Raw genomic sequence first — 8,799 nt, 5'->3', positions numbered from 1 at the left:
AAGTATTCTTGCCTTTTAAACATAATTTATAGAAAGATTTACTTTTGTAAAGATTTTACTTTTGTAAAGTAATAAACTTTGTTTCCTCAACTTCACTTTTTTTTTTTGCGGTACGCGGGCCTCTCACTGTTGCGGCCTGTCCCGTTGCGGAGCACAGGCTCCGGACGCGCAGGCTCAGTGGCCATGGCTCACGGGCCCAGCCGCTCCCCGGCATGTGGGATCTTCCCGGACCGGGGCACAAACCCGTGTGCCCTGCGTCGGCAGGCGGACTCTCAACCACTGCGCCACCAGGGAAGCCCTCAACTTCACTTTTATTTCGCAAAAATAGATTAAGATTCTGAACATTTCAGCTGCAAAATTATGGCATAACCTTATCTGTTGGAGGAGTTTGCATTCTACATAAGTTTCCCATAGGTTTTGGGTATTTTCTTCACTTGGGTTTCATCAGAAGTTCATTATTTTTTCCTTTGCTCTTGAAATTTAGCTGTTGGATGTGTCTTATGTCCAGTACATTAGAATTGATGAAGCGTTAGTGTTATCTGCAGAGGCAAGTAAAAGATTAAGACAATCGTAGAGATACTGTTGTTTAAAAAGCATTGCTGGGCTAAAAAGCATTGCTTGGGTCTTGATTTGTGACCCAAGATATGATCTATCCTGGATAATGTTCCATGAGCACTTGAGAAGAAAGTATATTCTGTTGTTTTTGGATGGAATGTCCTATAAATATCTCCTATAAATATCAATTAAGTGCATCTTGTTTAATGTATCATTTAAAGCTTGTGTTTCCTTATTTATTTTCATTTTGGATGATCTGTCCATTGGTGAACGTGGGGTGTTAAAGTCCCCTACTATGATTGTGTTACTGTCAATTTCCCCTTTTATGGCTGTTAGTGTTTGCCTTATATATTGAGGTGATCCTATGTGGGGTCCATAAATATTTACAATTATTGTATCTTCTGCTTGGATTGATCCCTTGATCATTATGTAGCGTCCTTCTTTGTCTCTTGTGATAGTCTTTGTTTTAAAGTCTATTTTGTCTGATATGAGAATTGCTACTCCAGCTTTCTTTTGATTTCCATTTGCATGGAATATTTTTTCCATCCCCTCACTTTCAGTCTCTATATATCCCTAGGTCTGAAGTGGGTCTCTTGTAGACAGCATATATATGGGTCTTATTTTTGTATCCTTTCAGCCAGTCTATGTATTTTGGTTGGAGCATTTAATCCATTTACATTTAAGGTAAATATTGATATGTATGTTCCTATTACCATTTTGTTAATTGTTTTGGGTATGTTATTGTAGGTCTTTTCCTTTTCTTGTTTTTCCTGCCTAGAGAAGTTCCTTTAGCATTTGTTGTAAAGCTGGTTTGGTGGTGCTGAATTCTCTTAGCTTTTGCTTGTCTGTAAAGGTTTTAATTTCTCCATCGAATCTGAATGAGATCCTTGCTGGGTAGAGTAATCTTGGTTGTAGGTTTTTCCTTTTCATCACTCTAAATATGTCCTGCTACTCCCTTCTGGCTTGCAGAGTTTCACTGAAAGATCAGCTGTTAACCTTATGGGGATTCCCTTATATGTTATTTGTTGTTTTTTCCTTGCTGCTTTTAATAATTTTTCTTTGTATTTAATTTTTGATAGTTGGATTAATATGTGTCTTGGCGTGTTTCCCCTTGGATTTATCCTGTATGGGACTCTCTGTGCTTCCTGGACTTGATTATCTATTTCCTTTCCCATTCTAGGGAAGTTTTCAACTATAATCTCTTCAAATATTTTCTCAGTCCCTTTCTTTTTCTTTTCTTCTTCTGGGACCCCTATAATTCGAATGTTGGTACATTTAATGTTGTCCCAGAGGTCTTTGAGACTGTCCTCAATTCTTTTCATTCTTTTTTCTTTATTCTGCTCTTCAGTAGTTATTTCTACTATTTTATCTTCCAGGTCACTTATCCACTCTTCTGCCTCAGTTATTCTACTATTGATTTCTTCTAGAGAATTTTTAATTTCAGTTATTGTGTTGTTCATCAGTTTGTTTGCTCTTTAGTTCTTCTAGGTCCTTGTTAAACGTTTCTTGTATTTTCTCCATTCTATTTCCAAGATTTTGGATCATCTTTACTATAATTAGTCTAAATTCTTTTTCAGGTAGACTACCTATTTCCTCTTCATTTGTTTGGTCTGGTGGGTTTTTACCTTGCTCCTTCATCTGCTGTGTGTTTTTCTGTCTTCTCATTTTGCTTAACTTTTGGGGTCTCCTCTTCTCAGTCTGCAGGTTTGTAGTTCCTATTGTTTTTGGTATCTGCCCCCAGTGGCTAAGGTTGGTTCAGTGGGTTGTGTAGGCTTCCTGGCGGAGGGGACTAGTGCCTGTGTTCTGGTGGATGAGGCTGGATCTTGTCTCTCTGGTGGGCAGGTCCACATCCGGTGGTGTGTTTTAGGGTGTCTGTGACCTTATTATGATTTTAGGCAGCCTCTCTGATAGTGGGTGGTGTTGTGTTCCTGTCTTGCTAGTTGTTTGGCATAGGGTGTCCAGCACTGTAGGTTGCTGGTCATGGAGTGGAGCTGGGTCTTGGTGTTGAGATGGAGATCTCTGAGTGATTTTCACCGTTTGATATTAGTTGGAGCTGGGAGGTCTCTGGTGCACCAATGTCTTGAATTTGGCTCTCCCACCTCAGAGGCACAGGCCTAACACCCAGCCGGAGAACCAAGACCCTGTCACCCACACGGCTCAGAATAAAAGGGAGAAAGTAAGAAAGAAGGAAAAAAAGAAAGGAAGGAAGGAATGAAGGAAGAAAGAAAGGAAGAGAAAGAAAGAAAGCAAACTAAAAAAACAAATCCAGCAATGATAACAAGTGCTAAAAACTATACTAAAAAAAAGGACAGACAGAACCCTAGGACAAATGGTAAAAGCAAAGCTATACAGACAAAATCACACACAGAAACATACACATATACACTCACAAAAAGAGGAAAAGAAAAAAAAAAAATATATATATATATATCGTTGCTTCCAAAGCCTACTGCCTCAATTTGGGATGATTTGTTGTCTATTCAGGTATTCCACTGATGCAGGGTACATCAAGTTGACTGTGGAGATTTAATCCGCTGCTCCTGAGGCTGCTGGGAGAGATTTCCCTTTCTCTTCTTTGTTCACACAGCTCCCGGGGTTCAGCTTTGGGTTTGGCCCCGTCTCTGCGTGTAGGTCGCCTGAGGGCTTCTGTTCCCGCCCGGACAGGATGGGGTTAAAGGAGCAGCTGGTTCGGGGGCTCTGGCTGCGGGGAGGGAGGGGTACGGAATGCGGGGCGAGCCTGCGGCGGCAGAGGCCGGCGTGACATTGCAACAGCTTGAGGCGCGCCCTGTTTCTCCCGGGGAAGTTGTCCCTGGATCACAGGACCCTGGCAGTGCCGGGCTGCACAGGATCCCAGGAGGGGAGGTGTGGAGAGTGAACTGTGCTTGCACACGGGCTTCTTGGTGGCTGCAGCAGCAGCAGCTTTAGAGTTTCATGCCCGTCTCTGGTGTCCACGCTGATAGCCGCGGCTCGCACCCGCCTCTGGAGCTCGTTTAGGCGGTGCTCTGAATCCCCTCTCCTCGCACACCACGAAACAATGGTCTCTAGCCTCTTAGGCAGGTACAGACTTTTTCCCGGACTCCCTCCCGGCTAGCCGTGGCGCACTAGCCCCCTTCAGGCTGTGTTCACGCCGCCAACCCCAGCCCTCTCCCTGGGATCCGACCTCTGAAGCCCGAGCCTCAGCTCCCAGCCCCTGCCCGCCCCGGCGGGTGGGCAGAGAAGCCTCTCGGGCTGGTGAGTGCCAGTCGGCACCAGTTCTCTGTGCGGGAATCTCTCCGCTTTGCCCTCCGCACCCCTGTTGCTGTGCTCTCCTCTGCGGCGCCGAAGCTCCCCCCTCCGCCACCGCCGTCTCCGCCCGCGAATGGGCTTCCTAGTGTGTGGAAACCTTTCCTCCTTCACGGCTCCCTCCCACTGGTGCAGGTCCCATCCCTAGTCTTTTGTCTCTGTTTGTTCTTTTGCCCTACCCAGGTGGGGAGTTTCTTGCCTTTTGGGAGGTCTGAGGTCTTCGTCCAGCGTTCAGTAGGTGTTCTGTAGGAGTTGTTCCACATGTAGATGTATTTCTGATGTATTTGTGGGGAGGAAGTTGATCTACGTGTCTTACTCTTCCGCCATCTTGAAGGTCTCCTCCTTTTAGCCATTATTGTGGTTTATCTCTCCATTTACTTGGATCGTCTTTAATGTCTTTCAATGAAGTATAATTTTCTCCATAAATCATGCACATTTCTTGTATTTATTCCTAGGTACATATTTTTATTACAATTAGAGATGTTAAGTTTGTAATATATTTTCTACTGTTTATTGTGGGCATAAAGGAGGGTGCTTGATTTTTCTATGTTGCTCCTATATCCAGCAACCTTGATAAAAAGTGTTTTTAACTCAAAAGGAAGAAAAACCCACTTTATTGGGAGAAAAATTGGGCTTTACAGCATAACAATTCACAAATATGTCATACAGGAAGCCAAACATACTTTGTTCCTCTAGCATTTCTTAGTATGCACAGATTTCTGATTTTATACTTGAAAAACAGTGATGTTGTATATCTATAATAGTTGGAAGCTAGTCATACGTAGCACGTCAAACCCGTCTCTGGTTGTAAACATTTCAAGGAGTACTTTACCACCGCATTGGAAAGCTCAGAAAACAACCCACATACAAGTAGGTAAACTTCAGGCAGGTGACCTTGTTACCAGTTCTGTTTAACTGTGGACCATACATCAACTTGACCTCAACAGGCAATGAAGTGTGAGGGGCAGTGGAAGCATGTGGATTAAAACAAACAAACAAAAAACCTGGCTATCAGCCTTCACACTTGGGCAAATCAACCTCTCTTTACCTCAGTCTTCTCATTTGAAAATTCAGGATCATAATAAAACGTCGCTCACAGGATTGAAAAGATGAGATACTATATCTACATCATTTAATGCCAACCTGCACAGCCCAGATACTGTACCATGCTGTTTCTCCATGCACTTTATACGATTCCACCATGCAGTCAAGGAGAGTGTGGCAGCCGTCCTGTCCAGCCTTGGTCTTGGCCAGTTGGCATTTGGAGCCCATCATGCTGTCCCTGTCCGATTTGATTGTGCCCTACAACATATGTTTCTCCCTTGAGGACTCTGCAATTTAGATTGTTCTGGTGATAGTTTTGGCCCATAATAGCTGCAGGGAAGACTTACTGTGAAGCTAATGAAGCACAAACTTCAGACTCACTTCCCTCACTTGCACGGGCTCTTGAGAAAGACCTTAGCAATTGGTTTATTTGGTTACAAATCTTGGTAAATTTTGTAAAAAAATTTTGCAAAAGTAAGATCTATTCACTGCAATCAGTTAAGACCACTATCTCTTTCCACTCTGTTTTCCTTCTGTAAGATTTCCCCTCTGTCAGATGACATCAAAGTGGTTACAGACATTTTGTTCTTTCATGATTTTCTGTGTATATATATATATATATATATATATATATATATACACACACACACAAAAGAGGGCTTAAACCTGTATAACTTCAGATCCCAAAAAAGCTGAATCTGTCCTCCTCCCCCCACCCCCTGAATCTCTGTTAATAGCTATGTTGTTAGGTATAAGTTCACATTAAAAATATACTCTCCGAACATATTCAATTGAACAGTGAGTTCTGAGGGGCTGACCTGTCCCCTTTTGATCACTCTTATCAAATACTTACCACATACTCAATACAAAGGGTTCATTCTGTAAAATGGCATTATGCGAAGGGGGTACATAAATTCTTGTGGTGGTGAAGAGGAATATTTTCTTATTTAAGATTGTGAATTCTGACTATGGAAACCAGTCTGTGGTATCTCCCCCCAACAGAGTGTCTGGGAGTTGTGGGCGTTCATGTCTTATCTGAATTTGCCAAGGGTCAGTAATGGCTGCTCATTTTATCTCTGAAGCCCACACTGTACCAGTATATACTGACAGCTTCTTGTTCCCTAAGTAACTTCATCTTCTTCATTCATTCCCTGCCTCTCCCTGTGCCCACCTACCCCATCAGGGACCAAACGTTAGAGATTTTCTTGGATGTACAGGTAAGTCTTTTTTAAAAATATTTATTTATTTATTTGGCTGTGTAGGGTCTTAGTTGTGGCATGTGGGATCTTTTGTTGAGGTGTGCGGGCTCCAGAGCATGCAGGCTCAGTAGTTGTGGTGCGTGGGCTTAGTTGCCCTGTGGCATGTGGGATCTTAGTTCCCTGACCAGGGATCAAACCTGCGTCCCCTGCATTGGAAGGTGGATTCTTAACCACTGGACCACCAGGGAAGTCCCTGTACAGGTAAGTCTTAAAAGTCTTATTTTATAAGGAAGAAAGTGTTCAATTATAGACTCTGCTCTACTTTTGTGTCCCAAGTCGGAGCTAAGCCAATGTATCACAGACTCGAATCTCCCTGAACTCACCCCTCCCATGCTTCCCTGCCCCAACCTGCAGCCATACACTGCTGAATCCCTGGTCCCATGAGCCTTGCTTCCTCAATAGCCTCTGAAGAGGCTATTCAAGTCCCATTGGCTTGAGGCCCTTGATGTACTGGCAAACTAACACACCAGCAAGGCTAACATGTCTCGAGCCATTGACGCCCATGGAGAGCAGAGCAGGAGGGGCTGGTGGGCAGGGAGGACCCCAACACACTGCACAGGTGAGGCTCTGGGGACCTCCAGAGCCCAAAGTAAAAAGTTCCTGAAAAATTGTTGGAGAGGAGTGTGAAGCTGAGCTTGCCAGCAGTCTCAGGGAGATCACATCAACTCCTGGACTTCAGCACCTTGGCAACCACAAGTCTGTTCTCTATGTCTGTGAGTCTATTTCTGTTTCTTAGATAAGTTCATTTGTGTCACATTTTAGATTCCACATATAAGTGGTATCATATGGTATTTGTCTTTCTCTTTCTGACTTACTTCGCTTAGTATGATAATCTCTAGGACCATCCATGTTGCTGCAAATGGTGCTATTTCATTCTTTTTTATGGCTGAGTAATATTCCATTGTGTATATATACCACATCTTTATCCATTCATCCGTCGGTGGGCATTTAGGTTGCTTCCATGACCTGGCTATTGTATATAGTGCTGCCATGAACATGGGGGTGCATGCATCTTTTCAAATTATAGTTTTGTCTGGGTATATGCCCAGGAGTGGGATTGCTGAATCATATGGTAATTCTATTTTTAGTTTTCTGAGGAACCTCCATACCGTTCTCCATAGTGGCTGTACCAGTTTACATTCCCACCAACAGTGTAAAAGGGTTCTTCTTTTTCCACACCCTCTCCAGCATTTGTTATTTGTAGAAGGAATTTTACACATCTTAATTCAGTAGGTGCTCACAAAATTAGTTCATTTCCAATTTTCAAATGGGGAAACTGAAACTCAGAAGCAAGGTGACTTGTTCAAAGTAAAACAGACAGGTCTTCTGACACCAAAGTACATGCTTTAGTTAAGACTTTGAGCCTTGGAATCTAACACTCAGATGAAGCTTTGCCACTTAAGAGACTTTGGGCCTGTCCTTAGTCTTTTGGAGCCTCAATTTGCTCACCTATAGAGTGGGAATAATAATAATAGTACCTACCTCATAGGGTGATTGTGTTACATGGTATCATGAATGTGTCTGGCACAGGGTTAACGTTAAATACATATTAGTTACAATATTATTATCATTATTCTGATACTTCAAACTGCTTCCCTATAAACAGACTCACTGACTGTAAAGTGTCTACCACACAGTGGACACTCAGCAAATATTTGAATATGTGGGCTAAAGAATCATTTGATTCTTATCCTAGATTAATTCCTGAATCATTTTTTCCAGCTGCAATCAGGTCATCATCTTAGTGATCAAGAACGTTATTCTGCCCTCACCCAACCCCACTCCCACCCCCATCAGCTGACTCAGCGGAGCCAGGCACCAGGAGAGGGCCGCTAACTCAGGGCAGCCAAATGAGGAAAACGCGTCTGCTTCTGGATGGAACGTGCTGGAAGTTGGACAGGTTCACCCCTTATTTACCACGCTTACAAATCAGTTGGAGAAATCCCAGATTTGTGGCAAGACAGAGGGTTTGTAAACCAGGAAGAGAAGCGAGGGCTGCCAAGCACGGACCGGCTTCCAGGGGATCAGCAGAGCTGCAGCTCCACGGACGAGATGAGGTCAATCGCTCCTTTCTCCAGGGTAATAAGTGACAGACACAGAGGCGTGTGGGCCAATGGAGATTAAGATTAGAGGGAATGTCCTTAATAAATCCCCCAATGGGAAGCAGTTTTGCTTCTTCTGTCTCTTAGGGCACTAGACCAGCCACTCACTGGGAAAACAAGTTTTGGTGCCAGAGCCTTCGGTGGGTTCCAAGGCTGCCTTTTCGGAGACAGGTACTCGAATGCTCCTGCTTTCCGCTCAGGGGTGGTTCTGGACCTACTCCACGAGTTTGGGGGGTGTGTCTAAGGGGGATCAGGTGACAGAGATTCACAGGTCACTGGACCAGAATGTACCCCCTTTGCTGGGTCACTTTTCTCTTCCCTGATAGCTGGATATTCTCAGCCACAGGTTACTTTCCCTTTCAACTTAATTTATTCGAGCTATTTTGAGAAAGTTGCTGGGAAGGGGAGGCCTTGTGAAATAGGAAAGCCGGTAAGGGGATAGGTGTCTGCTTTCTACCTCTAGGGGCCATGCACAGGACTACACTCCTCAAGCTTGCCCCCCATCCACTGGTCTGCTCCTTGCCCTGGACCCTTCCTTTCTCTTCCTTCTGCCCTGG

The sequence above is a fragment of the Delphinapterus leucas genome, chromosome 12, assembly GCF_059928025.1.
Source record: "Delphinapterus leucas isolate spDelLeu-1000000601 "Yukka" chromosome 12, BTC_Dleu_Yukka2, whole genome shotgun sequence".
NCBI classification, from domain to species: domain Eukaryota; kingdom Metazoa; phylum Chordata; class Mammalia; order Artiodactyla; family Monodontidae; genus Delphinapterus; species Delphinapterus leucas.
Note: the sequence above shows the minus strand (reverse complement) of the source record.